A 26,738-nucleotide genomic window follows, 5' to 3' on the forward strand; every position below is an offset into this window, starting at 1 on the left:
ATTTTCAGACTTAGTATCCTTCAGAAAATGTTTTCTAATGCAAAGCTTGATGTTCATTTTTCTAAGTGTATAAGAGAAACATTTAAAATCTGTTCCTGATTTTTGGGTCTTTGTCTCATTCTTCAGCTAAGAACTTGAGAGGGAAGATGTTCTGACAATAATGAACTGAGATACATTTCTCAGCTCTTCTTTATGAATTTATTAATTTAGTTGATCTCAAGCAGATACCTGAGGTGTACAGTCATACAAATTGCTATATCTGATGGTGTGTGTGTGTGTGTGTGTGTGTGTGTGTGTGTGTGTGTGTGTGTGTGTGTGTGTGTTTGTCTTGTGTGTGTATATGATCATGCTTGTGTGCAGGGGACATCGTTTTGAACTGACCTTAATTTTTTTCCTCATATTTTTGGTCTGTTTCTCATAAAATGTTTGGCTTTCTTGTAAAATGTTGTTGACTTCAGTCACTAAATAATGGCAAATGTGAGTTTTAGACTGCATACACTTCAGAAAATTATTTTTTAATGTAAAACTATTATTCTAGTAATATTTAATATCTGTTCTTGATTCTAGGGGGGGGGTTGTTCCTGATACTTGAACTAAGAGGTTGGAAGACCATCAGTTTAAACAGTTTGCATTATATGGTTCTCACAACATTGAACTGAAAAAAATCACTTCTAGGACATTATTTATGTATATGTCATTCATTTAATTGCAAGCAAAGTTTTAAGGTATACACAGTGAAATGAGGGACTGTAATTGATGGTCACACTTTCTTGGGTGGCATAAGCTATGGTACCTTGCTGGCTAGGCTTACATAGGCCCTTGGGCCGATAGCCTAGTACCTACCTATGTACCTATCAATGTATGTGTGCGTGTGTGCATGGGTGTGTGTGTGTGTGTGTGTGTGTGTGTGTGTGTGTGTGTGTGTGTGTGTGTGTGTGTGTGTGTGTGTGTGTGTGTGTGTGTGTGTGTGTGTGTGTGTGTGTGTGCGTGGGCACATAAAGCTACTTGGTTCCTGCATCCCATAGTAGATATGGAACGCAGAAAGGAATTGATTGTAATAAACAGGAGCATCATCATATGAACCCTGTTATTTGCGTACGATCCTTAGTTTCTTTGTTTTGTTGACTGTGTAGAGTGTCTTTATTATTTCACTGTGAATAAATAAGTGTGAAAATCTATCATTTTAATGTTAATATTTTAACTATGAATGCATTTTTAATTTATCTTGTTTTTTGGCAGGCATGTTGAGAAACGCACTGTGCTTGGCTACAACAGTTTGTCTGTTACTTAGTGCAAACGAGTAAGGCTATGAGTTGTGAATATGTCATGTCCTCTAATACAGGGTTTGATTCCATCATCATTAATTTGTCTTATCTATGTGTTTCTGACCATGTCACTTCACCACCCAGTGCTTCTGGGCTGTCCCTGCTAAGGAAAGCTTTGGTCCAGTGCACTGCCCCAGGCAGTTAGGCAAATGCATTGCACATTTGTCTTTTAAATTCCTGCACCTTTCACATAGCTGCTAATTAGTGCTTAACTATATGCTATTTGATTATGAATCCCAGCACATTTTTTGCAGTTTAATGGGTTACCAGATGCATTTTCACTGAACGTAAGTTCCAAAGGAGAAGAAGTTTACTGTTTCGTATGTTGTCTGTTTTTGATGTGAGAGTGGTTTGTTTTGGTTAGTAAATGACTGACGGTGTTTTTGCTGTAAAATATGAAATAAATGTTTTAAATTAAACCAAAATCTCTGTATAATTATAAAAGTAAAAAAGACATTAGTATGCACACTGACAAGTTTAAACACTGTTTTATGATAATTGGGGAGAAACAGCCAAGTAATGGGATATTGTATGGCTACAGGGGCCTGATTTATTACCCTACATAGAGCCCTATTTGACCATAATCTGGCTGGCAATACTGCATTATCAACCATTCAGGTAGGTCAGAGCTGTACTGAGTGATATCAGAGGAGATAGCTATTCTTGATGACAGGGAAGTCATAGGGAGATCAAACAATGAGATGCTGGTGTCTTGCAAGCATGTAACACCCCTCAAAAAACAATTTGTTCTATGATGTAATATTTCTGATTTTTGTTTCACTTCTGCTGCGACATCTGTATTGTCTTAATTGTTTTGCTTTGTTCATTGCACTAAAAATGAAGTCATCCATTAACAGGCATGGATTGTGTAACATAATCTAAACACGTCACATATTAGTAATACATTTTTATAGGCATGGATTGTGTAACATAATCTAAACACGTCACATATTAGTAATACATTTTATAGGCATGGATTGTGTAACATAATCTAAACACGTCACATATTAGTAATACATTTTTATAGGCATGGATTGTGTAACATAATCTAAACACGTCACATATTAGTAATACATTTTTATAGGCATGGATTGTGTAACATAATCTAAACACGTCACATACTACTAATACATTTTTATAGGCATGGATTGTGTAACATAATCTAAACACGTCACATATTAGTAATACATTTTTATAGGCATGGATTGTGTAACATAATCTAAACACGTCACATATTACTAATACATTTTTATAGGCATGGATTGTGTAACATAATCTAAACACGTCACATATTAGTAATACATTTTTATAGGCATGGATTGTGTAACATAATCTAAACACATCACATATTAGTAATACATTTTTATAGGCATGGATTGTGTAACATAATCTAAACACGTCACATATTACTAATACATTTTTATAGGCATGGATTGTGTAACATAATCTAAACACGTCACATATTAGTAATACATTTTTATAGGCATGGATTGTGTAACATAATCTAAACACGTCACATATTAGTAATACATTTTTATAGGCATGGATTGTGTAACAATCTAAACACGTCACATATTAGTAATACATTTTTATAGGCATGGATTGTGTAACATAATCTAAACACGTCACATATTAGTAATACATTTTTATAGGCATGGATTGTGTAACATAATCTAAACACGTCACATATTAGTAATACATTTTTATAGGCATGGATTGTGTAACATAATCTAAACGTGTCACATATTAGTAATACATTTTTATAGGCATGGATTGTGTAACATAATCTAAACACGTCGCATATTAGTAATACATTTTTATAGGCATGGATTGTGTAACATAATCTAAACACGTCACATATTAGTAATACATTTTTATAGGCATGGATTGTGTAACATAATCTAAACACGTCACATATTACTAATACATTTTTATAGGCATGGATTGTGTAACATAATCTAAACACGTCACATATTACTAATACATTTTTGTAGTATCTTCTTTATAGCCTCTGGCAGCTAGCAAGATGTTGACATTTGTCAGGTGACCATAGTATGCATTAATTGGGCTGTTGATTAGAACCATGTGACTTTCGCTATCCATTAGGCAATCATTGTTGCATATTATATTAGTATGGTCTTCTCTACAAGATCGGATTTTAAACAATTTCTGAATTTAGTTAAAAACTGTTACTCTGCCTGGCATTTAGCACAGAGGACTAAAGATTAACTTGTTAATGATCTGCTTTCTATGCCAAGAGTGCAAAGTTTGCATCTTTCCACTTTCATTTGCCTACTGTGTATAACCTTGAATAACTCACTTAACCAGATAGGGGTTTGGGGCAAATAAGAATTTGGGCTAGGCTTCTTAATAATCTCCTGGACTGCATGCCTGGTAAATAACTATGAACCTGTAGTTGTTTTTTTGTCAATCATTCCCTATTACATAGCTGATCTAGTTCAGGAAATTTTATTGTAATATTAATACCACACCGTTTTTAACAACATCTGCATTAGTGTGGAATTATTCAGATAACATTTACCTCTGCAGAGACCATGCATATTGACTTAGAATATTTTATCAGGTGGTTAATATTTCTTATACTATCATCATAAATACATTTTCTATTTAAACTGTGCTACACGTTATGGTCTCATGGTGGGATGCTAGTGGTCTTTATACAGGTTCATGTAGTTCATCCAAAGCTACCACTAAAGTACATGTAATTTATTTCTTCATAACAAAATTGAAATATGTTAGTTTGGTCATTATTATTGTTATTAATTTTTAGCACATACCTCTGAGAAGGATGCAGTCAGCAATGTAGCTATAATCGCTGGGTTTTGGGGATCTGGATAAAAATACTAACCCTGCTGAACCGATAAAATTAAACAGTCTTTCTCTGCAGGATTAGTGTGCATTTATGTAAAGCAGATTGGAATACTTTACTGTGACCATTTTTATCACAATTAGATATGTCATATGCACACAGTCAATAAAGTTGCTGTAACTGATGACTACAGATATTGGTGGATTATAATGACAGAGGTTTGAGTGGCCTTTTATGGTTGAAACCCTCTGAAATTACTACTTTTATCATTATTAGTTATTACATTTTGTTTCACTGCTTGCTAGAAAAAAACAATCAGGAGGATGCATCCAAAACATGGTTCGTACATGTTTGCTGGGGAGGGGGCATGAATTGAAAACAGCCTGGGACCCAAGATACACTTAATCTGCCACTGGTAAGAATGCAAATAGAAAGATAGTGGTATGAGATTGCGTAGAGTGAGTTATGATAAACTTGGGGAAGGGAGAAAGATGAGTTAGTAGTCTTGGAACAAAATGAGTGAGAAAAACTATGGGAATTAGTCAGTGATGTAGTACACAGGGTTGTGGACATTGGTTTGCAGAATAGACAAAAAGAGAGGAAGGCCAGTGTGGTTGCAAAGACCATTGTGGCCAGCAATTAGAGTAAAGGATAACGGCATACAACAGATGGGGAGAAGGATAATAAAAGAGTTGAGGGCAGTGCAGGCACAAGCTAAAAGGGAACTGGCAGAAGAGATCATGGGAGGAATAAGGCTTTTTTATGTATACAGCATAAAGAAGAAAGGGAGGAACAGACTTGGCCAGGCTGAGCAAAGATGGGAGGGAAATCATAGAAGGCATGGCAAAAACAGAGATATTGAATGAATACTTGACTTATTTATTTATTTATTTATTTATTGACAAGGTAGTCCATTTTCAGTGGAGGCCTGGGGAGAAAAGCTCCAATATAAGAAAAATACATGAAATTACAAAAAGTTTACAAAATAATACATGAAATTACAAAAGTTTACAAAATTGTTAAAATGAAATATAACTGAATAAAACAATGTATAAACAGAAAACATGTATTGGTATCATTTTGTGAAATCACTCCCCTTCAACTATTTAAATTTATTGGCCATTCTACTGTATTCCATCATACTGGAATACAAAAGTGATTACCCCCTTTCAATCTATCTTGCTGTTTTAAACATAGTGACTCTCCACTAAAACTTAACTTATTAGACAGGTAAAACTTAAGTTACCTACTGTCACATCTAACTTTTCTAGTGCACACTGCAGTGTTTAGGATAAACCATTTTTTCATCTTACCTTTAAGCATCCCTGTGACTAGCACTTGCTCTGATACCTGCTGGAAAGCACTAGAAAGCCTTAAACTGATACAAGCACTCAACTCTCCTTATTAATAAGGAGAAATTAATCATAGGCACTAAACAGTCTATAATTGCAAAGTACCTTACTAAGGTAAGGGAAAACAGCTCCTGTACTTTAAAAAAAAAAAATGCACCAAACCAGGCATGTCCAAGGGTCGGCTTCCATTGATTTCTTCTGTCCACCTGGTGAATTTGGGCATAATGGGGCAATGCAGCAATTACCTCATGTACACAGACAACCCTCTCCTCCTACCACCCAACACTACAACCTGTGAGAGATGCACTTACATAGCCAAACTGGAAGCAATGCTCTCTCCACCCAAAATTGTGCTAGACAGTCAAGAGGAGAAGGTTAACACCTGCACTACACCTCAAGCAATACATAGCCCTTCTAAACTCACACCACCAACACCCACACATAACAACACTAAATTCACATATGCAGAGGCCCTTAACTGTAACCTGGCCAAGCAATAAGGACCTCCGAAGCTAAATCGCAAACAAACACCAATCACAACCAAAGTGTCACATAGCTCACAACACCAGTGTGCCACCCAGCAACAGCCCCTAAGGCAAGACAACATACCTAACACTTTAGACATAGGTGACTCTATAGTCAGGCAAACTGATATCCCACTCACCAGGCTGAACAAGGAGAAAATTACAGTGAGCTGCCTGTCGGGTGCCAGGATCCGCCACATAACTCATGCACTCACGTCACTCCACAACAAGTACAAATATGACTCTGTCATTGTCCATGTTGGAGTGAATGACTTGAGACGTACCTCCCTAGACTACATGAAAAGAGACATGGAAGAGCTCTCGGATCATGTGGCCCAGGCAGGTATGACCCTAGCCCTGAGTAGCATCCTGCCTTCACCCAGAATGATACCACAATATAAGGACAAAATGATTGACTTCAACAATTGGCTAAGCTTCTGGTGTCATTCAAAGGGGATCCAGTATCTGTCTGCCTGGGATGACATGATCGACAGACCACGATGCTTTGCCAGAGATGGTCTGCACCTGTCGCCCCTGGGATTCAGGTTACTGGCTAAGGCTCTTGCCACCACTATAGTGCCTTTTATAGGCAAAGTTCAAAGGACAATACCATCAGTGTAACAGGTACAAGCATGCAAAATCTGAAGGTAATGCTACTCAATGCTAGAAGTCTAAACCTCAAAATGCACTCTCTCGAGGCCCTCCTAAAAATGGAGAACAACGATATCTGTGCAGTAACTGAGATCTGGTTCAAGGCTCCAGAGAGCACCCCTGCAATAGCAGGCTACAACTCTTACCACACGTTTTGCCTACCAAACCAGGATCGAAACACTAAAGGTGGAGGAGTGTCCATATTCACCAAGGATATTTACACCACCAGGTTAGTTGCCCAACACAATGCGTCTGAAATTCTCCAGGTGCAACTAACACTAGGTAAGACTGCAATCCAAATTGCAGCTTGCTACAGATCCCCCACCATGCCGCAAGATTCTCAATACACCTTTCTAAACATACTGGAAAATATTAATATACAACCAAACACCCTAATACTGGGTGATTTCAACTACCCTGCCATTAACTGGGAAAACTACTCATGCACCCAAACCTTTGCCCAACGGTTCTTGGAATTTATAAATTCCAATGCCCTAGATCAACTAATCCATAGTCCTATCAGGGTCTCCATTATCCTAGACCCGGTCATTACTAACATGGGAAATCCATGCTCCACACCTATGGTCACCCCCTCATTTGTCAGGTCAGACCATAAGCTAATCACCCTTAACATCCACATCGCACCCCCACCGCCCAGTAAGGAAACCTCCATAAAAAACTTCTCCAAGGCCAACTTCATGTTACTCAAGTCAGAAGTTACATACTTCATGACACCCATGCAGATGGGAACTGAAAGTTCGACTGCTGAGTCCTACACTAAGGTACTGTATGATCACATCCACTCATGCATGAATTGTGCCATCCCAAATAGAACCAAGATGCTCTCCTCCAAACAAAGGAAGCCAATCTGGTGGTCCCCTGCCATAAACAAACTTTACAACAAAAGGAAAAAACTGTTGCAGAAAAGAGGAAAATCCCATGATGCAAAAAAACTCCCTTACCAGCCTCAGTAAGAAGCTGAGATCCCTCATAAAATCCTTACGAAAATAACATTGCTAAAGATTCAAAAGACAACCACAAGGCATTCTATAGTTATGTCAAGAATCTAAATGGCAATGCTCAGATCTGCTCTGAGCTGCAACAGAATGGCATTAAATATACTGATCCCAAGGATATTGCCAATATCCTGGCAGATCGATTCAGTGCCAGCTTCACCCCCCCTCTCACCCCCTAAATGGCCCATCTTGATACTGGAAGATTGCCAAATTCTGGTAATAACGGCCACACAGGTAAAAAATGCACTCTCCAAAGCTAAGAATACAGCATCCATAGGACCAGATGACATCCCGGGCTGTATACTACATGAACTACAAAATGAACTGGCACCTCACCTAAGTGTCATGTTTAATCATACCCTCACCTCAGGCTTTATGCCCACTGAGTGGTGCACAGCTACAGTTATCCCACTCCACAAGGGGGTATCCACCTTGGATCCTGGGAACTACCACCCCATCAGTCTGACGAGCCTGATCTGCAAGGCCATGGAACGTGTTATCATGGAACTTTTAAACAAAGACATTGGCAACCATAAAACACTGGACCCCACCCAGTTTGGGTTCGTGAAGGGCCGATCTTGTCTACTGAACCTTATTAACTTCTTTGAATCAGTCTCCAGAGCTGTGGACGAGGGTAAGGCAGTCCACACAGCCTATCTGGACCTTGCCAAGGCCTTTGGCACCATCCCCCACTCTGGAATGATAGACAAACTTGCTAAGCTGGGCATTAATCCCTACGTCACTTGATGGGTTGCCAACTGGCTTCCTGACAGAACCCACACTGTAAGAGTAGCTGACTTCAATTCCAGCTCCAGACAAGTGACAAGTGGAGTACCTCAGGGTTCAGTCCTGGGACCTCTCTTGTTTGGCATCTACTTCTCTGAACGCCAACACTAAGGGACTCTGGCTAACAAAGTTCACAGATGACTGCAAACTGGGAGCCATTATTGAATCCCCAAATGATGTAGATACTCTACAAAAGGGCCTTACAGAACAGATGTTTGGTGCCAGAGCCATGGGCTCAAGTTCAATGCCAAGAAATGTATAGTTATCCCCTTTGGGAAAAAACATGTACACATGAATTATCACATAGGTAGCAGTACACTAAACACCGAAAGTGTAATAACAGACTTAGGGACACAGGTGGACAGTGGTCTCACCTTAAATAACCACATCACCACAACAGTCAGGAAATCCTTCTATGTAGCACACCTCATCACTAAGGGCTTTTCATCCAGAAAAAAGGAGGTCATTGTCCCACTGTACTCATCCCTCATTAGACCCATTATAGAATACAATGCCCCATTTGGTATGTACCTCTCAAGACATCTGCAACAACTGGAAAGGCCACAGAAATACCTCACTAAAAGAATCACAGGCCTAAAGCAGATGCCCTATGCTGACCGCCTTAAAAAACTCCACCTATACTCTGTCGCATATCGTCTACTCCAAGGCGATTTCTGCTTAACGTACAAGGCCATGTCAAACCCAAAGCTGTTGGACATGCTACACTTAAATAAATCCCAATCCTTCAGAGCCACATGCTCCAGGGATCTCAATCTTGTCATCACAATAAACAAAACATGCTGAAGGGATAGATTCCTGACCCAGAGACTCACTGACTCTGGAATAGACTGCCCATACATGTCAAGCAGAGTGCCTCTTTGGCCCTCTTCAAAAGGAACCTTGATGATTGGATGGGAGAAAGGAAATTCACCCCTGGGATCACGTCAGTCCCCCTGCTAGACAGGGGTCCAGGGAAGTAAATAGTGTGGGAAGAAATAGCCAGGAAATTGTTATGGCTAGACTTGTATAGGCCCGATAGCTTAGTACCAACCTATGAACCTATGAACCTAAAGTAGACATAGTAGTAGTATAGAGGAACTATAAGAGCTTGAAAATAGTACAGTGCACTTCACTTTAGTCTTTACAAAGGAAACCAAGGAGATGGTGCTGTTTTGGAAAGGAAGCATGAAACAGTGGGCAGAGTCATTCACAAACACCAAGATATAAAGGCAGGACATTGAGAGTGAACTGGCTACAGTACAGGAAAATAAAGTACAGGGACCAGACTGGTTGTCGCAAGGGTCCCTAACAATCTGGCCAATATTTTAGCAGATTACCTCACTGCATTTTTCAAAAGATCATTGGTCAATGTGGAAATATTTAAAGAATGAAGACAGCAACTGTGATATTTTGTACAACGGGGGGGGGGGGTTAGGAAAAGCTCCAGGAGCTGTAGACCTTTTAATATAGCAACAACAGCAGTGAAAGTTATTAAAGGAATCAGAAGGGAGAAAGCTGGTTGTTCTCTAAGAGGATGACATTCTCCAGGTCAACAGTGCTGCGCTTTGTGAAGAGAAGGAATTGTCAGACAAACATGATCTAGTTTTTTGACTGCGTTACAGTAGAATTGGATGAGAAATGCCAGTAGATCTGGTGTACCTTGACATCAGCAAGACCTTTAACTTAGTCCTCCACAGAAGACCAGGAACCAAATGGAAAACACACCAAACAAGCCTGTATACAAACTCCATTTATTGTAGTAAAAACACACCAAGATTAAACGCTTTCGTCTTTCACATAGAAGACTTCATCAGAATAAAGCACACTGATTCAAAAAACATTTTTATACCAATACATGTTAGATAGTAGATAAAATTGAGCCAATGGTATTGTCAAAAAAGTCACATGTAAAATGGTCACATGAGCAATATTAAATGCACAGGATGTTAATATTCAAGCCAACTTAACTTTTTACAAATAAAACACTGTTTTATATTAAATACCTTCAGAATATATTTAAAAATACAGGCACAGTAATGCATTTAAAAATGTTAAAATACTTAGTTTCATATTTTTCTTTCAGGGCTGGAAGTATTGTCAAGGAATCATTTATACCTGGTGCAAAATTAGCTGCTAGTCTGAGTTGCCAAACCAACTCTTTTTTACTTAATAAATTCTTCCAGTCACCCCCCCCCCCCCCCTCAAATCTATGGCCACAGTACCCAAAATACCAAATTTAAAACCTTTAAAATCTTTTTAGGCAGGGTGTGCAGCCTGCTGGCGACTATAGAGGGCGCTGTGATATCATTGTGGAAGCTGACATTCATCATGGTGGATTTCTGACTTAGAGGCAACAATGGAGCAGTTTACCATGGGTCAGATCTGAATTCTATCAGTGAGGATCTTTCTGGTGTTAATGTAAGGTCTCTGAAGGCAGCTAAAAGTACTGATACACTTTTTTCCTCAGAAATGAGGTTTAATAATTTTTCATCCACGCAAAGGGCTGATGGCTGTAATATGGCTTCTAGTCTTACAAGTGTTCAGCATGATGTTCGTGATAAATTTGGTGCTTTTAAAGTATTTGACTTTCAAAATATGGCTGCTTCTGGTCACACAAATTATGTAGCAGGAAATGTTCAAGACTTTGGTTCACTCAAGGACATGGATTTTTTTCTTTGAAAAGAGACATTTTAAATACAAAAGTTTGCAAATGAAAATTGTGTATTTGAAACAATGTATCAATGTAAAAATTATACCACAAGGCTTGAGAGTTTTTAAATTTCCCTTTGGCTTAATGTATGATGCCAATATGATTGAAGACTTTGTGTGTTTATTTGATAAATGGGGGATGCAAGTTCTAGAAAAAGCATTATTTTACAATGCAAAGATGGGTAAAGACTTAGAAGATTTAAACACTAATATTGTAAATGACTTGCTGTTTTCACAGTATCTAGATTATTATGAAAAAATTATTAACAGGGTAGAAAGGAAATGCAATGCATTGTTTTTAAAGAAAAAAAGAAAGTTAGAGAGGGATGTTAAACATTATCAAGCTAAATCTGCTTACCCTACTAGTAGGTTAACTGTGGAGAAATTTGTTCATGGCTCTGATGTGCAAAGTAATTCTGCTGGTAATGACAGGGAATGGCTAATGATATGTATAATGTTTATGCTGCAGTGTATAATGAAATGGATGAAGGTGGTTCACAGGATTTTCAGCAACTAAGACACTCAGAAAGGATAGCAAACAGAAGCCAGGAGAGTAAATACACATAGTCATTCAGTGCAAATTCAAAAGGGACATCCAAACCGGGGGAGGGGGAGGAACAGATAACTGTTGTAACTGTATGTATTGTGTATATTTTTCAAGGCTTTACGATTTATAATTACACAGACAGGACTATCACTAAAGATTTTTTTTTTTTCATTTTTCTAAAGGTTTTAAATTTGTTCCCTCCAAAATACCGGATGTTGCTGACTGTTTTGTTAGATGTTCAGATGTACACTAGGAAGTTCAAGTTCCATCTCCTTTTCTCCCAAAATCAAGTGGGGCCTACAAATGAGGCAAGTGCACACAAAAATATTCTGAAGAAAAGTAGTGTTCAATCCACCACTCCATCCCCTCATTAATGTTTTTGAGAAGGCAGTGAAATAAGACATGTATGAATTATGGGCTCAGAATAGGAAGTTTTATGCCAACTTAAATTCTGATGAAAGAGTTCTCTTGAATCAACTGAGGGAGGACAAGGGACTGAGTATCATGACCCCTGACAAGGGAGGTGGTATAGTAATATTCATTTCAGAGGATTATTCCAACATTATGTAGAATATTTTATTTAATGAAGAGAATTATGCACGGGTTTCTAAGAACCAAATAAATATTGCATATCAATGTAGTAATAGTTATTTAGAAGAATATGTCCTGGACAAACATATTACTAATGACCTCCTTAATTTTCTTACTAATTCCTATCCTAATGTGCCGGTTATATTCGGCATCCCAAAAATACACAAAAGCATAAATGAACCACCTTTTAGACCCATTGTTGCTGCCAGTGGCTCCAAAACACATAATCTTGCACTGTTTGTAGATAAAATGACTAAGCATATAGTGGAGAGAGCAATACATCTAGTTAAGGATTCCTGGGATTTTCTAGGACAGTTTAAACAAAATCTATGGGCAGCTGATTTGGTATTTTTAACCATTGATGTGAAAGACCTTTTTTCCTGTATTCCTAAGCAAGAAGGACTAGAATTATTTGAAGAGACACTTTTTACATGTTCCACCTTGAATCATAATAAAGTAAACCTGGTGTGTGAAATGATGGCACTTATCTTAGAGAATTTTTTATTCTTTGAGGGCCAATATTTCCAACAAACAAGAGGAGTTGTCATGGGGGCTGCCTGCACCCCTACATATGCAAATATAGTATATCAGGCTGGGAATTAAGATATGTATTCCACAAAGAATTCTGGAAAAACATACAGTTATATTACAGGTTTTTGGATGACATCTTTATTTTGTGGAAGGGAAAAGTGGACGATATCCCTGGCTTTATTAACCACCTGGAGAACACTACCTAATTTTTGGAATTTACTTATAATTACAACACTAGAGGTATACATTACTTGGACACGGCAATTTCCCATACACCTACAAGTTTCAAATCTAACATATTTCGTAAGAGTACTTTTTGTAATTCTTACCTTCATTATACAAGCAACCGTCCACTTTCACAGAAAAAGAGCTTAGTCAAAGGACAGGCTATAAGAATTGCATGCATGACTTCAGAATTGAGTAACGTGAGGCAGGTATTTTTCACATTAAGAGATCTGTTTTTAGAAAGGAGATACCTCAAACAGATGGTGGAACATATTATTGAGGAGGTTTACACAGGATGGGGAAAAAATATAAGCCCCTGTAAGGAAACCACCCATTAACTAATATAGTCCCCACAGATCCTGGTGAAACGAAGATTTATGAGCATGCATGTATAATGCAATACAGTCCTGTATCATATGAAGTGAAAAACATATTAAAAAACGACTGGAGTATATTTAGGGTAAATAATAATGTGTTAACTGCAGTGGGTGATAAACCTGTTTTTTATCAGCAAGGTGGGCATGAATATTAAACATCTTATGGAAAACAAGTTGAATTTACCGATAGAAGGTGGTTGTTGTACAACATCTTGTCAGAGGTGCTCCCAATGTACTAATCAAAGCACCTCAAACTCACCTAGCTAATAAGATAGCATCTAAGGTTATATTCAAGAAAGGAAATTGTTTTACCACCAGAGTGGTGTACCTTGCTCTATGTGATACTTGCAATGGATTCTATGTTGGGAAAACCTGGAGGTTTTCCTGGGAACCTGGAAAGGAAGCAAAAATACCTCACTAAATGAATCACAGGCCTAAAGCAGATGCCCTATGCTGTCCGTCTAAAAAAAAACTCCACCTATACTCTGTTGCATATTGTCTACTCGGAGGTGATCTCTGCTTAACATACAAAGCCATGTCAAACCCAGAGCTGTTGGACATGCTACACTTAAAGAAATCCCAATCCCTCAGAGACACACACTCCAGGCATCTAAACCTTGTCATCACAATGAACAAAATGTGCTGGAGGGATAGGTTCCTGACCCAGAGACTCCCCAGACTCTGGAATAGACTGCCCACACATGTCAAGCAGAGCACCTCTTTGGGCATCTTCAAAAGGAACCTTGATGATTGGATGGGAGATAGGAAATTCACCCCGGGGATCATGTCAGTGGCCCTGCTAGACAGGGGTCCAGGGAAGTAAATACTGTAGGAAGAAATAGCCAGGGAATTGTTATAGCTAGGCTTGTATAGGCCCTAGGGCTGATAGCCTAGTACAAACCTATGAATGGAGAGGGCACTGAAAAGCAGAATCTATGAGCACTTATATAATGTTAAAAACAAGAAGGATACAAGTGCATTATATAGGCATTCCCTCACTTGTTCTAATTTTAAAGGTTTTAAATTTGGTATTTTGGATACTGTGGACATAGATTTGAGGGGGGGGGGGTGACTGGAAGAATTTAAGTAAAAAAGAGCTGGTTTGGCTACTCAGACTAGCAGCTAATTTTTCACCAGGTATAAATGATTCCTTGACAATACTTTCAGCCCTGAAAGAAAAATCTATGAAACTTTAAGTATTTTAACATTTTTACATGCATTACTGTGCCTGCATTTTTAAATATATGCTGAAGGTATTTAATATATGTGTTTTATTTGTAAAAAGTTAAGTTGGCTTGAATATTAACATCCTGTTTATTTAATATTGCTCATGTGACCATTTTACATGTGACTTTTTTGACAATGCCATTGGCTCAATTTTATCTATTATGTAACATGTACTGGTATAAAAATGGTTCTTGAATCAGTGTGCTTTATTCTGATGAAGTCTTCTATGTGAAAGATGAAAGCGCTTAATCTTGGTGTGTTTTTACTGCAATAAACGGAGCTCATATACAGGCTTTTTTGGTACGTTTTCCATTTGGTTCCTGGTCTTCTGTTATTCACACTGCACCATATATTTGGATTTAGTCCTCCACAGAAGCCTGTTAGGAAAACTGGGAAAGGGGTAAGATCAAGACTGAGGAACTGAATGGCTTTATGTTAAATAGTAGGACACAGAAGGATGTGGTGTGATGGGCAATGTCAAGAATTATAAAGGTAAATAGTGTGATACTGCAGGCCTCACTCATAACTCCAATATTTTTCAATGTGTTTCCTATAGACATGTCTTAAAGAAGGGGCTACAGGACCAGCCTCTTTGCTAATGACACAAAGTTAAGTTTAGCAGTGAAGGATGGTGAGAAGAGTCCAATGAAAGATTTGGGAAGGCTGACTGAGTGAGCTTAAAGGTAGAGATCTATGTTAGCCATGTAAGACTCATTAGTGTGAATCCTGGCACTTCAAAAATAAGACACAATTCTAAACAGAAAAACTAGGATAGCTAATGCTTTTCTCACCTGAGACATGAGGATTTAGGATGGCTGACCAAGCGAGTTGAAAAGTAGGGAAATTTCCTATCAGAAGAGTAATGCCAGTTTGTGTGAATCCAAACACTTAAAAAAACTACAATTCAAACAGAAAAACACCAAACTGCACCCTAGGGGTATGATATGGGTGCACAATCTCTCATTAACATCCAAAACAATCCCTAAAACCCCCAAACACTCTACCATATTTCCCTTTCCAAAGAAAACCTCTCCAAAAGACTTTAGGTTCATCTCAGATCCATGTCTTGAAAAATATTTGAAAAGATCCTACAGAAGCAAATCTTTCAGCATATTAACACCTATGACCTACTATGTGACCTCCTGCATGGCTTTAGAAAAGCATCTAGTGCAATGAACACATATACTGCATCTGGTACTATATATTGCAATATGAATGCCAGTCTTATTAGAGATGGAATGTTTATCAACATGACAAGGGCATTTGAAATAGTCAGTCACACACATCCAGGAGCAGCCTTAGGTCAACTGGTGCCTTAGGCAAAAGGGCTCCATGGTGCCCCCAACCACACTACCCGGTGCCCCCCATCCTGGTCTACCTACACCAAATAATTACTGGAAAAGTGCCCCTACTAGAGTGGCGCCCTAGGTGGCCACCTAGTTTTCCTATGCCTAATGCCGGCTATGCACACATCTATTGAGCAAACTCCACAAATTTAATTTCACTGATAAAACATTAACCTGGTTCAATAATTCCTTAAAGGTCGAACCTTTCAAATATCTCTACTCTACAAACACTCAATGTGTGTTCCCCAGGGGATTGTTGTTGGTCTTTTCCTTTCCCTATTTATTAATGGCTTAGGATGTGACAACCCCTCTCTACTATAACTGATGCTGCTGAAGATCTCTTGCAAACTGAATCTAGCAATTATCCAATTGCCCTTCAGGAGAAATTTCAAACAAGATTTCCCAAGAACTGCGACTGGTCCCTATAAAAAGTCTACTAATAAACTCAGATAAATCAAGTATGATGGTATTTGTTGCCCTACCAAAACTGAAATGATTTCACACTTCAATAGTAAATGCAAACATGAATTATATACTCTAATACCAAACAGTTAGTAAGATGAAATTGCTCAAGAAGTATCTGGGGAAGATTTTAGATCCTTTCTTGGCCTTCACTAAATATGCCGAAAAATGTGTCAATAAAACACTTTCTCAAGAGAATCTATGCTACACAATATCTCACCATTCTATTCCCCCACTGCTAGAAAAGCAATAGCCAGAAATGTTCTTACTCCTAAACTAGACTATGGTTCATTTACCCACCCGTCTGTCTGGATCAAATTCACACATGATTCAGGAGGCAGAGAACAAAATATTTACATTTGCTCTGTTAGCACGTGACCAGATACATCACTTTGAAAGACACACCCCTGGCTGCAAGTGCAAAGTAAAGCCACCTTACTACTGAGTTCAATCTTATTCTAGATACTTCTGCTATGGCAATTTCCTCCTGCCATTTCAGGACAGCCTAAACCTGGTCAGATTCAGATTCAATTCAGCCATACAGGAAAAAGGATTTTACTAGACTTGGCCCCTTTACCAGAATTCATACCCCCCCAAAATAAGGAAGCATTAGACATTGATTGGTGTGGGCGGTTCTGAAATAACACCTTGCAACACATTTCCCTTCTGCATGGTTGAAGGATGTTATATAAACAATATCCAGATGTGTTTTTTCTCTTATAATTGAGTTGGTGCATACCAGTCATACTGTATTATACCAGGTCTGAGATAATTAATAATTTTGTACTTTTCTGTTTGCATATAAACCAACTGAAATTTTATATACCTTCTCTAACTATGTGATTGTACAGAAGGTGACTCGGTTATACCACTGTAATTGTAAATGCTTTTGTGTAACTATGTATGGGATTTATATTCTACTAAGACACACAAAAATGTTAATACTGCTGCTTATATATGTGACTCTGTTATATTCTTATTCATTGGTGCCCGAGTCGTGGCTGAAAAGGGTCAATAGACTAGCCCACCCACTCAGTTATTTAAAAGCAATAAATAAATAATTAATTGTCGAGGTGATGTGAAGGAGCTGTCTTGAACAGGTAGGATAGAATGGGTAGAAGGACAAAGTCAGCAGATTATAGGGCCAACTACTCTTTGGCCCTATCCAAAGAAATGTCCTTTCTATTACCCATTCTGGAAGTCCATTCCATGGGAATTGTGGTCCCATGGAATGGACTTCCAGAATGGGAAATAGAAAGGACATTCAGAGATGTGTTAAGAAAAAAAAACAGAACAAATAGAGAAGTATAGCTCTGAATTCTCTCCAAAATCAGGGACAAATCCAGAAATTATCAGGAGCAATCAGGAGTACTTTTTTTTAAATATTACTATGTTAAGTTAAAAACTTGACAGAATAAGAGAATGCAAATTAACATGCATTTTCTGATGTAACAGAAGTATACAACCCTAATTACTGTCGTTATATTAAATGTAATCTTTTTTCCCCAAATTTCCAGTTTTAAGGGGTATTAAGAGGGACAGAGCGAAATTTTGTGCCAAAATCAAGGACATTTGAGAGATATATAGGAAAGACCTGAAGAGAAAGATAAAAAAGGAAGATGGGAGAAAGATGAATGCAGGTAAGGCAGACTCTGTAGTCTCCTGCCTTCAAGCAAATGTAATGTAATGTGCTACGGCAAGCACATTTGTCAGAAAAGGAACATTCAACTAAAGGCATTTCATGCAAATGTAAATTTATATGAATTATATTCGATGAAAAGAACAGTCTAATTGCCAGCCAAGCAGCATGTAAATACATATCCTGATCCCGTATATACACAAATCACTGAAGCTTCCACGAAATAAGACAAATATATTTATTCAACGAAACAAGCGCTTTCACGGACTCAACAAGCCCGCTTCATCAGGTTACAAATTCACAATAAAAATGACTACATTTTATAGGGCTAGGCATACTCCTTAACCAATTATCATTTTTTGGCGGTTAAATAATTACACATTAATTAATCACTCAGTGTCATTTAAGCTGCATTCCTTAAAAGGAAGCCACTTCCTGCAAACGCACTATTAAACATTTTTAACAGCATTAAAAACTAAAAATATATTAAAAAACGTAGTCAAATACGTAGTCAAAATAAAAACTATAACCCCTACATTAAATCATGATCAATGATATTCTAAATAACAATTTAATATAAATTTATAATATATTCTAACTTTTTCAGCGTAAATAATAATATTACCAAAAAATTTTTAATTAAAACATTGACATAGCATTATATACTTAACTTCTTGAACCTTAGTGTATATAAAAAATATCCTGATCCCCGTATGAAGATGATATAAGTGGGACATTTAGTGTTTTTACAGCAGAGGTCTGTGAGTAATTTTCCTTGTGGCATTCTTGCTGTTAAGTGTGCTATTTGATCGCTGTCTTTAGCATGTTTTAATTGGAACTACTAGAACTATAAACATCTTAGTTGCATCTATTTACAACTTTTAATAAATGCTGCTACTTTCAGATGTATTAGTAGTACATTAGATTGAAAAAACTCCGGCTGTACTCACTGGCATATCTCTTACTCAGAGGTGATCTCTACCTGACTTACAAAGCCATGTCCTAGTCAGAATTGATGGACATGCTCCACCTAAAGAAATCCAAGTCACTGCGATCCACACGCTCTAGTGAGCTAAACCTCGCCACAACAATAAATAGAACATGCTGGAGGGGTAGATTCCTGTCACAGAGACTCCCCATGCTTTGGAACAAAATTCCAAATTACATCAGGCAGAGCCCCTCACTAACACTCTTCAAGAGAAACCTTGGCGAGTGGATGGGTAACAGAAAATACACCCCTGGGATCACTTCATTGGCTCTGCTTGACAGAGGATCAGTTAATTAATCAATGGGGTGGTGAAAGCCGACACACTCTGGCTAGGCTTATAAATGCCCTCAGGCAGATAGCCTAGTACCTACCTATGAACCTATTAGTAGTGCTGTGTGTTTGAATGCTGGTGGGCAGCTTTGTGTAGCCACTTTTAACTGAGTTGCTAGTTACATACATCTGGTAACAGTTCTGTTAGAAAAGATGTCTGTTGTGTTTTCATCTGAGGAAACAGTTCCCTCTCTATCATCTGAAATAAGACTTTATAGAGAGCTGGATAGAAATGCTGAACTTTATTTATAGGCAATTAGCACTTTATTATGCTAAAGATTTCTAAAGAACTTAAGAAAGTAAAACAGAATACACAAATATACCACATCCTGCAAAGTGATGGCAACTATTATGTAAATTCTCAGTTATAAGCCCCAGTTACACCATGCAACTTAATAGTTTTATACCCTACCCCCTTCTTGAGCTCACTTCACGCTGTTACTCTCTCTGGACACATCACCTAAAGCCAGACTTTCCCCTTCCCCTTCAGGCACATTTGGCCTTCTCTCATTATTTTCCTACACTAATATGTGATATCTTTTATACATTTACATATATTGTATATAGTTAGTTTTTGTGTGTCCTTCCATATATTGTATATGTTAGTTTTTATGTGCCCTTACATATATTGTATATAGTTAGTTTTTATGTGCCCTTACATATATTGTATATAGTTAGTTTTTATGTGTCCTTACATATATTGTATATAGTTAATTTTATATGTCCTTCCATATATTGTATATAGTTAGTTTTTGTGTCCTTACATATATTATATATAGTTAGTTTTTATGTGTCCTTACATATATTGTATATAGTTAGTTTTTATGTGTCCTTACATATATTGTATATAGTTAGTTTTTATGTGTCCTTACATATATTGTATATAGTTGGTTTTTATATGTCCTTACATATATTGTATGTAGTTAATTTTATGTGCCCTTACATATATTATGTATAGTTAATTTTATGTGCCCTTACATATATTATGTATAGTTAGTTTTTATGTGTCCTTACATATATTGTATATAGTTAGTTTTTATGTGTCCTTACATATATTGTATATAGTTAATTTTTATGTGTCCTTACATATATTGTATATAGTTAGTTTTTATGTGTCCTTACATATATAGTTAATTTCTATATGTCCCTACCTACTCTTGCTATCTTTTCCACTTTGTGCTCTATCACTTCAGTTTTACTCTGTTCCCCTTCCCTCCTTACTTTAATCATCCATTTCTGTTGTCCCTTATACACTGTGTACTCTGTTATTTTTACTGTTGATTCATTACTGTCTTCACACAGCATTTTGTTTGTATTTGTACTTCTTGTTAACATTCGTGCCTACTGTTATTTATATTTGTCCGGCTATCTTCACACAGCATTTTGTTTGTATTTGTACTTCTTGTTAACATTCGTGCCTACTGTTATTTATATTTGTCCGGCTATCTTCACACAGCATTTTGTTTGTATTTGTACTTCTTGTTAACATTCGTGCCTACTGTTATTTATATTTATCCGACTGTCTTCACACAGCATTTTGTTTGTATTTGTACTTCTTGTTAACATTCGTGCCTACTGTTATTTATATTTGTCCGGCTATCTTCACACAGCATTTTGTTTGTATTTGTACTTCTTGTTAACATTCGTGCCTACTGTTATTTATATTTGTCCGGCTATCTTCACACAGCATTTTGTTTGTATTTGTACTGCTTGTTAACATTCGTGCCTACTGTTATTTATATTTGTCCGGCTATCTTCACACAGCATTTTGTTTGTATTTGTACTTCTTGTTAACATTCGTGCCTACTGTTATTTATATTTGTCCGGCTATCTTCACACAGCATTTTGTTTGTATTTGTACTTCTTGTTAACATTCGTGCCTACTGTTATTTATATTTGTCCGGCTATCTTCACACAGCATTTTGTTTGTATTTGTACTGCTTGTTAACATTCGTGCCTACTGTTATTTATATTTGTCCGGCTATCTTCACACAGCATTTTGTTTGTATTTGTACTTCTTGTTAACATTCGTGCCTACTGTTATTTATATTTGTCCGGCTATCTTCACACAGAATTTTGTTTGTATTTGTACTGCTTGTTAACATTCGTGCCTACTGTTATTTATATTTGTCCGGCTATCTTCACACAACATTTTGTTTGTATTTGTACTTCTTGTTAACATTCGTGCCTACTGTTATTTATATTTGTCCGGCTATCTTCACACAGCATTTTGTTTGTATTTGTACTTCTTGTTAACATTCGTGCCTACTGTTATTTATATTTGTCCGGATTGAGACTGAAATTGGTCCATTTGGATCAGTGCTTTCCTCCGATTAGCAAAGTGAATGAATAAATAAATAAATACTTATTATGGTTGTAGTATCATTAACTGAATCAAACTCTGGAGACAAAATCAGTGACCTTGAATGATGTGGGGTTAACAACGTACAGGGAGCTTCACTCCCTATAACAGCTTGTTTTATTCTGTCACTCCACAGGAGCTCAGGAATGCTGGTCATTAACTTTCTTAGTTGGAACAATAGCATGCTTGGCTGTTTTCCAGAAAGTCCTCTTCTAAAGCTATGCTTAAAGGAAACATTCATTTCTTTTAAACCAAAACAATTATGCAAAAAAAAATTCAGCACACACAGGTCTTCACAATGACACTAGTATTAAGTCTGATTTTTATAACTAGCAATTACTGCACATTTATATGCATTTTTTTATATATTTTTGAAAATGTGACAGTAACAGTAAACAATACCAGCTAAATACAATTTACTCATCTTGGTTTCAGCTTCAAAAAATGAAACATTGGTTCCCCTTTTTGCCATGTTTATTTACTGAGATATTGACATAAATATCAAAATATTTCTCTCTCATAATCTGACATACAGAATATTATATCTCTGTAGCTGTACTAAATAGTGACCTTATGACAACAGCAATTTTGTCCATGATGATGCCACCATTTTCTTGATATGTTACAATACTGGCCAAGTACTATGTAATGCTTAGTTATCATGGGACTATGATAATATAACATGTTTCATACAGTGTAAGAATGAGTAATTATCCCCAAAGTTGTCTTCATCTAAAAGACTGCAAGTTGATTCAAGTTTGATGTAACAGCGAATCATTTACAGCAAATGTATTGTATGTATTGTATTCACCTAGAATGATGCCACAATACAGTGATAAGATGATCAGCTTTAATAATTGGCTTAAATTCTGGTGTCATTCAAAGGGGATCCAATGTCTGTCTGCCTGGGATGACATGCTGGACAAGCCACGCTGCTTCGCAAGGGACGGCTTGCACCTGTCACCCCTGGGCTTCCGGATATTGGCAAAGGCTCTTGCCACCCCCATAGTGCCTTTTTAGGCAAGGCTCAAATTCTAAACCTACCACCCTAGAACACCAAAAGGAAAAAACTAAGGGTAATGCTGCTCAATGCCAGAAGTCTCAATCTCAAGATGCACGCACTCGAGGCCCTTCTCAATATGGAGAACATCGATGTCTGTGCTGTGACAGAAACCTGGTTCAAGGCTCCTGAGAGCACCCCAGCACTAACAGGTTTCACCTCATATCATGCGTTCCGGCCCCAAAATCCGGACAACACCAAGAAAGGAGGGTGTCCATATTCATAAAGGACACCCACACCTCAAGGTTGGTGGCAACGCACGATGCATCGGAGACCATCCAGGTGCAATTAACCATAGGCAAGACTGCTCTGCAATTTGTAGCATGTTACAGGCCACCCTCTCAAACTCAGGAACCTCACATGGCCTTCCTGAAAACATTGGAGGGGATAATTGTATCTCCAAACACCATCATACTAGGTGACTTCAACTACCCTAATATAGACTGGGAACACTACTCAAGCCCGAACACTCTAACCCAAAGATTCCTGGAGTTCATAAACTCAAATGCCATGGAACAACTAGTCACCATCCCCACAAGAGGAGAAAACATACTTGATCTCATCATCACGAACATGGGATCAAAATGTTCAACACCTGAAGTATACCCCTCACTGGTGAGATCAGATCATAAACTAATCTCGCTGGAGGTCCTCATCCCCACCTGAAACAAAAAGACCACAGTGAAAAACTTCTCAAAAGCCGATTTCACACTTCTAAAAACTAGTGTGGTCTCCTTTAAGGCCCCTGAGCCAGTGGTAAACATTACTCAAACCGCTGAATCACTTACAAATGCCTTCTACCAGCACCTACAGGACTGCATGGATCAGGCAATCCCAAACAAAACTAAGACTCTCTGTACCAAAGGCAAGCGTCCAGTCTGGTGGACCCCAGCCATAAACAAGCTCTACAACAAAGGAGGAAGCTACTACAAGATAGAGCAAAATCCTTGAAAGGTAAGACACCTTTGATCATTATAAGTAAAAACTAAGAGCTCTCATAAAATCATCCAAGGCAAATTTTGAGAGAAAAATCGCCAAGGACTCTAAAGACAATCATAAGGCCTTCTTTAGCTATGTTAGAAACCTAGGAGGAAACTCCCAGATATGCTCAGAATTAGTTCAAAATGATGTGAAAATTACTGAACCTACACACATTGCTAACATACTGGCTGACAGGTTCAGTGCAAACTTCTCCCCTCCCCCCCAAAAGGAGAGATATCTATTCCAGAGGATTGTAGCCCCCCAAACATCTCCAACGCCCAAGTGAGAACTGCCCTCACTAAGGCAAAAAACACAGCATCCATGAGACCAGATGGTGTCCCCGGCTGTGTGCTTCATGAACTCAACGAGGAATTAAACCCACAGTTAGGACAGCTGTTTAATCTTAGCCTCACCTCAGGATACGTACCCAAGGAGTGGCGCATGGCGACTGTGGTCCCACTTCATATGGGCGGTGCCTCCACAGACCCTGGAAATTACCGCCCCATTAGCTTGACAAGCCTTATCTGCAAAGCCATGGAGAGGATCATAATGGAACTCATAAATAAAGACATAGGGAACTTGCAGACTTTGGATCCAACCCAGTTTGGCTTTGTCAAAGGCAGATCCTGCCTCTTAAACTTGGTTGACTTTTTCGAGACAGTCACCAAGGCCATTGATGAGGAAAGGCAGTCCATACAGCCTACCTCGACCTGGCAAAGGCCTTGACACAATACCCCACTCAGGTATCATCGAAAAACTCATCAGCTTGAATGTAAACCCATACATCACAAGATGGGTTGCAAACTGGCTAAGTGACAGAACCCACAGGGTCAGAGTTGCTGGAGCCATGTCAGACTCAAAGCCTGTCACAAGTGGTGTCCCACAGGGCTCAGTCCTGGGTCCACTCTTGTTCGGCATCTACTTTTCTGAAGTACAAGCAAACACAGGAGGGTTATGGCTGACAAAGTTTGCAGATGACTGCAAACTGGGCCATAGTCGAAAACACATCTGACACAGATATCCTCCAGAAGGGCCTCACAGAAATGGATAACTGGTGCCAGAGCCATGGCCTGAAGTTAAACGCCAAAAATGCATAGTCATACCCTTCGGGAAAAACAAGGTTACCCCTAGCTACCATATAGGTGGCAATCCACTGAGCACAGAAAAGTCATCAGGGATCTGGGGACCCAAGTTGACAGTAGCCTTCGCTTTGACACTCATGTTGCTAAAGTAGTTAGGAAAACCTTCTATATCGCCCACCTGATCATGAAGGGATTCACATCTAGATCAAGGGAGGTCATCGTCCCCCTGTACTCATCACTCATTAGACCTATGATTGAGTACAATGCCCCATTCGGAATGTATCTGACCAGACACCTGATGCAGCTTGAAAGGCCCCAAAAGTTCCTCACCAAAAGGATAAAGGGTCTCAAAAATATGTCTTATGCTGCCCGACTGAAAGAACTCCAGCTCTATTCAGTCTCATACCGCTTGCTCAGAGGTGACCTGTGCCTGACATACAAGGCAATGTCAAACCCAGATTTGATGAATATGCTTCACCTCAAAAAATCTAGATCCCTCAGAACCACAAGGGCGGGAGACTTAAACCTTGACACGGTTATAAATAGAACATGCTGGAGGGACAGATTCATCACCCAGAGACTCCCTATGCTGTGGAACAAAATCCCGGTACATGTGAGGCAGAGCACCTCGCTGGCCTTGTTCAAGAGGAATCTTGACCAATGGATGGGAGATCGCAGATATACCCCAGGGATTACTTCAGTGTCACTGCTTGACAGAGGCACAGAAAAATGATAGGCATAGTTTTTATTCAAACTAAAGGGGTGGCGAAAGCCACATAACTATGGGTTAGGCTTGTAAATGCCCTTGGGCAGATAGCCTAGTATGAACCTATGAACCTATGAGTTAAGCCCCAAAATGTTTAAAATTACACAGAACTCCACAACCATTACTAAAAGAAAATGTGAATATTTCTCGTTCCCTGTTGCCCATGTGCATCACTCTTTTTTATACATCTTCAAATGTACATGGGGTGCCTGCCACATTACTTTCTGTTTCTTTTTGCTAGTGAATTATTAACATAATTCTCAAAAATAGGCCATATTTAAAGATCACTGTAGCAAAGTATTACATCTTCATTTCTGCTAATGCCTTTAGCACCACATTTACTTTTAGATTGCATGTTTTTTTGCACGTATATGTGATCCTATACCAAACTCCTATATGGCACACTCTGTAAGAGAGTTAGGAGAATTATTATAAAAAACACAAATATCTGTAATCAATTCTATAGACAAATTTCAGTATTTTCCATTCTCTGTAGCTCAATTATAGACCCTTTTGCAGCTTTCTCTCATAAACCCTTATCTTTACCTTGGTGCCTGTTTTCTTCGATATTGTCATATTTTGTGTCTCACTCTAGAAACATTTTATATTGTAATTTCAATTAATGCTTTTAGCTTCATTTCATGTTAGTTGCTATGTTCTCTCAAGGTACATCTGGAATCCTGAATGAAAATAAAACGTCGCCCTCTGTAAAGGATTTATGAGGAAAATTACTGTCCTATCCATACAACATGATTCGTAGGCATGTAGTAGGCTAACACTCATTATAGACCATTTTAAAACTAGCCAGTTCCCCTTCCAAAGATGAGAATCAAACCCTGTACCTTGTGTCTGTAAGGTAAACACTTTGACCATTATCCCAACATAGGTGATGGTAATACCATGCAGATAACTTGGAACATATTTCTGAATTAATCTGCAAAAACATATGAACAAAGAAGGTAAAGAAAAAACGTATTTGGCTGGTTTACCATTGCAACATATGGAAAAAGTCTGTATACCTCTCCCAAAAC

The sequence above is a fragment of the Protopterus annectens genome, chromosome 13.part0 (genome assembly GCF_019279795.1).
Source record: "Protopterus annectens isolate FY-2018-M chromosome 13.part0, PAN1.0, whole genome shotgun sequence".
In the NCBI taxonomy this organism is placed as follows: Eukaryota; Metazoa; Chordata; order Ceratodontiformes; family Protopteridae; genus Protopterus; species Protopterus annectens.